Raw genomic sequence first — 7904 nt, 5'->3', positions numbered from 1 at the left:
TTATGATATCACTTATCACTCAAATTCTTGCCTCGTGATCCAGTAGTTGTTTATCTCTCTTTTTTCTCAGCTTCTTTAGTCTCCATCATTTGGTCTTCTGTATAACTAATTCTCTCTTCTGCCTCATTTATCCTAGCAGTTAGAGCTTCCATTTTTGGTTGCACCTCATTAATACTCTTTTTTATTTCAACTTGGTTAGATTTTAGTTCTTTTATTCCTCCAGAAAGTGATTCTCTAGTACCTTCTGTGCTTTTTTCAAGCCCAACTAGTATCTTTATAATCGACATTCTGAACTCCAGTTCCAACATCTTACTAATGTCTATATTGATTAGGTCCCTGGCAGTTGGTACTGCTTCTTGTTCTTTTTTTTGAGGTGAGTTTTTCCATCTTGTCATTTTGTCCAAAGGAGAATAGATGAATGAGAGAACAAAATGCTAAGAGGGTAACAATGACTCCAGAAAAACATACACTAAACAAATAAGAGACTGAAACCAGGGGGAAATGAAAGGGGGGAACAAAAAAGAATATGATCCAACTGGTGAAAATAACAGAGCCACATATTAGATTTTGGGTGTATTTTGGTCTGTTAGAAGAAGTTGCCTCCCAACATTTTAAAGAAAGAGAAACATATATATACAAAAATCAGGGTAAATACAATGAAGGGATGGAATATAACTGTAAAGTGAAAAATAAAATAGATTTTAAAAAAAGGAATTGATAAAAGTTGGTTGAGAAAAGAATGAAAAAATTTAAAGAAAGAAATAGAATGTGATCAGGTGGAAGACTAGGACAATGTCATATACTAAATTTAGGGTATATATTGGTCTGTTAGAAGAAAGTGTTTCCCAAAATTTTAATGAAAGAAAAATTTATGTATATATACAAAAAATAAGGTTAAATACAATGAAGAGAGAGAATATGACTGTAAAAATGAGAAATTAAAAAAGATTTTAAAACAGTAATTGATATGATGTTGGTTGAAAAAGGAAAGAAGAAAATTCAACTAAAAAATAGAAAAAGAAAAAAATTAAATTTAAAAAATTAAAAATATGGAATGCTTCACAAATTTGCATGTCATCCTTGTGCAGGGATCATGCTAATCTTCTTTGCATCATTCCAATTTTAGTATCTGTGCTGCTGAAGCGAGCACTAAATTAGTCTTTTTTAAAAAAAGATTTATTTATTTGAGAGAGAGAGAGGGAGAGAGAGATAGAGAGAGAGAGAGCATGAGTAAGGGGAGGGGCATAGGGTGGGGGGAGGGAGAGAATCTCAAGCATCCTCTGCGCTAAGCACAGAGCCCTGTGTGGGCTGATCCCACCACCCTGAGATCACAACATGAGCTGAAACTAAGAGTCAGACGCTCAACGTACTGAGTCACCCAGGTGCCCCAATTTTAGTCTTTTTTTAATGCTCAGATTTTCTTCTCATATGCCAATGAGAGCTTCTTCAGGTTGACTGAAATGTCCTTTTCACATGACCACATTAGTCTTTGACAAATTCCTTGACTGCTGGGAAAGAGATGTTCTAGATTCATCTTGTACATTCATATCCTGCCATAGACCTGAAATCAGCTATTTCCCCAAACACCTCTGATTCCTTTAGTGGAAATTATGTTTAGAGACCAAAAGTGGTTGTTCTTTGCCATTGGGTTGCTATTGATTCTTGCTCTTTTTAGTGTATACAGCTAGAAATACACACTTTTAGAAAGAAAATATAAATCATAAGTTTATACTGGTTTTACAAATTCAAATTTAAGATTATAGAGTTTTACTAGACCTATCTGATTTTATATTTATATCTTTTTTCCTACATTGAAATCTTGGTTCTAATAATATTAACATGTAGTCTAGTTCCTTTATATACACATAAAATAGTTTCAAAATAATACTTATATTATTGCTACTAATTGTATTGTTTGTAGTTTAAGATTTCTCTCTCTCTTTCCCTTACCCTATAACTTACTAGAGATATATAGTCAAAATGCATTGTCTTAAAGTCACTTGAAATAATTCTCTTCTTTGAATGGTTATGCTATCATGCAATTACTCTTTTGAAAAAGACCATATCATTTAGACTTTTTTAATGGTTTATAAATTTAAAGGGATATATTTGTTCATGTAATTAAAAAGAAAATAAGAAGACAAGGCACAGACTGGGAGAGAATAACTGTAAAAGATATATCTAATAAATGACTGTTAGCCACAATATAAAAAGAACTCTTAAACCTCAATAATAAGAAAATGAACAACCTAATTTAAAAAAGTAAAAGACCTCACTAAAAAATACACATGGCACATGACCCTGTGCAAAGATGCTCCACATCATATGTAATCAGGAAATTAAAACAATTAGGTATTACCACACACCTATTAGAATAGCCAAAATCCATAACACTAACACCACGAAATGCTGGTGAGGTTGTGGAACAATAAAAACCCTCATTCATTGCTGGTAGGAATGCAAAAGGTATGGCTAGTCTGGAAGACAGTTTGGCAGTTTCTTACACAACTATACACACCCCTACCATATGATCCAGCAATAATACTCCTTGGTATTTACACAAATGAGTTGAAAACTTTGTCTACACAAAAACTTGCAGATTGATTTTTTAGTAGCTTTATTCATAATTTTCAAAGCTTGAAAGCAACCATAATAATATCCTCTAGTATGTGAATGAATAAATGGTGGGGCACACAAACAATGGAATATCATTTGGTGCTAAAAAGAAATGAGCTATCATGCCTTGAAAAGATGGGGCAGGGAGTACTTAAATGAATATTACTATGTAAATGAAGTCATGAAAAGGCTATAAACTATATGATTCCAACTAACTAACGTTCTGGAAGAGGCAAAATTATGGAGACAGTAAAATGATCAGCGATTGCCAGGGAGGAAGGAATGACTGGTAGAGCACAAAGGATTTTTAGGTTAGTAAGACTTTCCTACATGATACTATAATGATGGATACATGCCATTACACATTTGTCCAAACCCACTGAAAGTACAATACCAAAAGAGAAACTTAGTTTAAATTTTGGGTGATAATGATGGGTCACTCTAGATTCATCAACTGTAAAAAGTGTATCATTCTGGTGTGGGATATTGACAATGGGAGAGACAATGTTTGTGCAGGGGTTGTGAACCTAAAACTGCTCTAAAAATAAAGTATATTAAAAAATGTCAAAGTTAGTAAGCCTTGATCTAATGGTTAAAATGATATCACCAAGGACTTGACTTTCCCCTATATCTCTTCTTTGCTCTCTGAGGTGTTTTATCTCTAATATTCCTTATGGTGGCTTCCTCTAGAATCTTCATATTTGTAAATTATAGTGAGAGCTTAAATCTTACATTCTCATAGAAATATAGAACATAAGAGAGATAGTCTCTTTTTAGAGACTCTTTGACAGATTGGGGAGGAAGTGTTTCTCCCTTAGAAACAGAATGTTCTCCCTGAAATTCATGGCCCTGATTAAGTTTTGTGTACATCCCTGAGGTAATCACTGAGGCAGTGGTATAGAATAGATAGATGGAGGAAGGTTAATCAAGAAAAGGATAGAAAACCCAACACTGATCATTTGTGTAAGGGAATGGTTCTTCAGAAGAAGTAAAAGGTTAATGCATTTTTCATTTCTCATTTTTTCCTGTGAATTTGAGTTATCATCCTTTCAGTGTTTCCTATCAGCTTGGAGGACTTCCTTTAGAATTTCTTTGAGAGCATTTTGCTCAAAGTCTTTTATTCTTTGTTTATCTAGGAATATTTTTATTTCGGCTCATTTTTGAAGAAGAAATTGTTGGATACAGAATTCTTAGATGATTTTTTAAAATCAGCATTTAAATACTGTACATTATTCCATTGCTTTCTGGCATTGTTCCTGATAAAGTGTTAGTCATTAATCATATAGATACTCTTATACATGATGATTGTTTTTTTTCTTAGTCTTCTCAAGATATTTTCTTTGTCTTTGGTTTTCAAGGCTGACTATTATGCTTCTAGAAGTTGATCTCTTTGTGTTCATTCTCTTTGGAATTGGTTGAGATTCCTGGATCTGTAGATTAATGTTTTTCATCAAATTGTAGAAGTTTCCAGTTATTATTTTTTCAAATAGTGTTTTCAGTACTTTTCTCTCTCTCATCTCTTTTGGGAACTCTAATTACACTTACATTGGTATATGTGACCTTTTCCTATAGATCTGAGGCTCTTTTTCTTTTCTCTTCAATCTTTTTTCTCTTTGGTAATTAGATAGTATAATTTCTATTTCTTTCTTCTGCCATCTTGAATTGCCTATTAAAATTATCCAGTGAAATATTTATTTAAATTATTGTATTCTTCAATTCTAGGATTATCATTTGGTTCTTTTTCAATTTATATATCCTTTTTGAGCATCTCTCTTAGTTGACTTGTTGTCATACTTAACCTAAATTTGTTAAACACAATTTCATTTATTGGATATGTTGTACATATTTATAGTAGATGCTTTGAAGTCTTAGTACTCTATATCCTACATCTGGGGATATTAAGAGAGGGCTTCTATTGACTGATTTTAACCTGAATATGGGTTATAATTCCCAGTTTCTTTACAGATATATTTTTTATTAAAATTGGACATTTCAGATAATTTTTGTAGCAACTCTGGATTCTGAGGGCATTTTTGAAGGTTGTTGTTAGTCCTTTTTTGTTTGTTTCTGTGTTTCCTAACTTGCCTAGGCTAAATCTATAACATGTATCTCCTGCAGTGCGGGGCCACTAAAATCTACTCAGATTTTAGTTTGTTTTTTAATTTTTGTTTTATTTTGCTTTGTGTTTGTTGTTGTTGTCATTCTAACTTGTAAGCTTACTTTTAGAAATTGACCTTCATGTCCACAGATTAGTAGTCACTGGATGATTTGACAGAGATTGTGTTTAAATGCCAGAGCTGGCAGTTTTCCCCAGCTTTGGGTGGTGGCCAATGCTGGGCTCCATCTTCCCATCCAGAGGGCAAGGCAGCATAAACAGGGCCAGGCACCCCATGCCCCACCACCTGCAGCCTGCTGCCTCTTGCCTCAGCACCCAGATGTAGGCCATCAGGTGTCTGGTGGTTGGAGACGGATCTGTAGGTAAAACTTGCCTACTGATCAGTTATACAACCAATGCATTTCCTGGAGAATATATCCCCACTGTCTTTGACAACTACTCTGCCAATGTTATGATAGATGGAAAATTAGTGAATTTGGGCTCATGGGATACAGCTGGACAAGATTATGAGTGATTACGTCCCCTATCCTATCTGTGAACAGATGTAATTTTTTAAGTTTTTATTTAAATTCTAGTTAACTAACATATAGTGTAATATTGGTTTCAGGAGCAGAATTTAGTGATTCATCATTTACATAAAATAACCATTGTGCATCACAACAAGTGCCCTCCTTAATAATCACCCATTTAGCCTGCCCCTAGCCCAACTCCCCTCCAGCAACCCTGTTTGTTCTCTATAAGTAAGTCTCTTATGGTCTGCCTCCCTCTCTCTCTTTATCTGCTTGCCCTATGTCCATGTATTTTGTTTCTTAAATTCCACATATCAGCAAGATCATATGATACTTGGCTTTCTCTGATGGACTTATTTTGCTTAGCATAATACACTCTGGCTCCATCCATGTCATTTCACATAGCAAGATTTCATTCTTTTTGATGGCTGAGTAATATTTCATTGTAAATATATGTGTGTGTGTGTGTGTGTGTGTGTATACCACATCTTCTTTTTTTTTTTAAAGATTTTATTTATTTATTTGAGAGAGAGAGAATGAAGGATAGCACGAGAGGGAAGAGGGTCAGAGGGAGAAGCAGGCTCCCCGCTGAGCAGGGAGCCCGATGTGGGACTCAATCCCGGGACTCCAGGATCACGACCTGAGCTGAAGGCAGTCGCTTAACCAGCTGAGCCACCCAGGCACCCCTACCACATCTTCTTTATTCATTAATCAGTCAATGGAATTTTGGGCTTGCTTTTGCCATAATTTGGCTATTGTTGATAATGCTGCTATAAACACTAGGGTGCATGTGCTCCTTCAAATATGTATTTTTGTATCCTTTGGGTAATACCTATAGTGCAATTGCTTGGTTGTAAGGTAGTTCTACTTTTAACTTGTTGAAGAATCTCCCTTTTGTTTTCCAGAGTGGCTGCACCAGTTTGCATTCCCACCAACAGTGTAAGAGGGTTCCCCTTTAAAGAAAAGGGACAAATAACCTCATCAACATCTGTTGTTTCCTGTGTTGTTAGTTTTAGCCATTCTGACAGGTGTGAGATAGTATCTCATTGTGGTTTTGATTTGTATTTCCCTGATAATGAGTGATGCTGAGCATCTTTTCATGTGTCTGTTAGCTATCTGTATGTCTTCTTTGGAAAAATGTCTGTTCATGCCTTCTGCCCATTTCTTAACTAGATTATTTGTCTTTGGGTGTTGAGCTTGATTTCTTTATAGATTTTGGATACTGTCCCTTTATCAGATGTGTCATTTGCAAGTATCTTCTCCCATTCCATAGGTTGCCTTTTAGTTTTGTTGTTTCCTTTTTGTGCAGAAGCTTTTTATCTTGATGCAGTCTTAATAGTTCATTTGTGCTTTTGTTTCCTTTGCCTCTGGAGATGTGTCTAGTAAGAAGTTGTTAAGGCAGAGGTCAAGAGGTTGCTGCCTGTGTTCTCCTCTAGGATTTTGATGGCTTACTATCTCACATTTACGTCTTTCATCTGTTTTGAATTTATTTTGTGTACAGTGTAAGAAAGTGATCCAGTTTCATTCTTCCACATGTAACTATCCAGTTTCCCAACACCGTTTGTCAAAGAGACTGTTTTGTTCTTCACTGAATATTCTTTCCTACTTTGTTGAAGATTAGTTGACCATATAGTTTCTGGGTTTTCTATTCTTTTCCATTGATCTATGTATCTGTTTTTATGCCAGTACCATACTGTCTTGATGACTACAGCTTTGTAATATAGCTTAAAGTCTAGAATTGTGATGGCTCCAGCCTTGGTTCTCTTTTTCAAGATTGCTTTGACTATTCAGGGTCTTCTGTGGTTCCACACAAATTTTAGGATTGTTCTAGCTCTGTGAAAAATGTTGGTGGTATTTTGATAAGGATTGCATTAAATGTGTGGATTGCTTTGGGCAGTATAGACATTTTAACATTTGTTCTTCAAATCCATGAGCATAGAATGTTTTTCCATTTAAAGAGATGTATTTTTAACAGATGTATTCTTAATTTGCTTTGCTCTTGCGAGTCCTGCATCTTTTGAAAATGTTTGAGCAAAGTAGTGCCCTAAAGTGTGACCACCACTGTCCTAACACTCCCATCATCCTGGTGGGGACTAAACTTGATCTCAGGGATGACAAAGACATGATTGAGAAACTGAAGGAGAAGCTGACTCCCATCACCTACCCATAGGGTTTGGCCATGGCTAAGATCAGTGTTCTCAAATACCTGGAATGCTCAACTCTCACGCAGCAAGGTCTCAAGACAGTATTTGATGAAGCTAATGGAGCAGGGCTCAGCACCCCTCCCATCAAAAAGATGAAAAGAAAATGCCTGCTGTTGTAAATGTCTGGGGCTCTCTCCTGCCCTGTCTCCCTTGGAAACTTTGGTATGCTTTGCTCAACAATGGTGGAGGCTTTGCCTCAATGCCAAATTTTTGTTACAGATTAGTTTTTCCATAAAACCATTTTGAACAACAACAATAAAAAGCCTGGAGCCAAGTAAGACTTATATGTTGTATGTATAGCGTGTATAAGATGAGAAAGAACATTCAATGTATAAGCCATTTATATATCTGTCCTGGTTTTTACTTGCTACTGAACTTTTTGAGTTTCCAGGGTCTATATGCACAAGCTCATGATATGACAAGAGTGTTTAAATAGCTCAGGGCCTTTCCAGTCTACTC

General features: G+C 35.5%; 1 non-coding gene and 1 pseudogene across 1 annotated transcript; one reads left to right on the top strand and one right to left on the bottom strand.

Annotated features, from left to right (window-relative positions):
- Nucleotides 1–1043: 1043 nt before the first annotated feature.
- On the bottom strand, nt 1044–1150 carry LOC114210042 (U6 spliceosomal RNA). Its single transcript, XR_003609466.1, has one exon. It is a non-coding gene; the product is annotated as a U6 spliceosomal RNA (small nuclear RNA).
- Nucleotides 1151–5051: 3901 nt separating this feature from the next.
- Nucleotides 5052–7564, top strand: LOC114209997 (ras-related C3 botulinum toxin substrate 1-like; annotated as a pseudogene).
- The last annotated feature ends 340 nt before the right edge of the window (nt 7565–7904 follow it).

Source organism: Eumetopias jubatus, unplaced genomic scaffold (assembly GCF_037043125.1).
Source record: "Eumetopias jubatus isolate StellerSeaLion01/CBP00866 unplaced genomic scaffold, mEumJub1_p1.0 scaffold_6, whole genome shotgun sequence".
Lineage (NCBI taxonomy): Eukaryota > Metazoa > Chordata > Mammalia > Carnivora > Otariidae > Eumetopias > Eumetopias jubatus.
This window is presented reverse-complemented; position numbering and strand designations above follow the sequence as displayed.